The sequence below is a fragment of the Cyprinodon variegatus genome, unplaced genomic scaffold, assembly GCF_000732505.1.
Source record: "Cyprinodon variegatus isolate N-32 unplaced genomic scaffold, C_variegatus-1.0 Scaffold491, whole genome shotgun sequence".
Classification (NCBI taxonomy): domain Eukaryota; kingdom Metazoa; phylum Chordata; class Actinopteri; order Cyprinodontiformes; family Cyprinodontidae; genus Cyprinodon; species Cyprinodon variegatus.
In genome coordinates this window covers 24,334-24,534 of record NW_015150944.1, presented here as the reverse complement: position 1 = coordinate 24,534, position 201 = coordinate 24,334, and positions in this window count along the sequence as shown.

Genomic DNA, 201 nt, shown 5'->3' with positions numbered 1-201 from the left:
TGGTTGACAATATTATATCTGGAGCAATGTAAGTGCCTGTTAAAATGTAACCAAAGTCATACTTATTCCTGATTTTACACATTAACTCAGTGAACACATCATGAACTATCCAATTCTATCTATCTATCTATCTATCTATCTATCTATCTATCTATCTATCTATCTATCTATCTATCTATCTATCTATCTATCTATCTATCT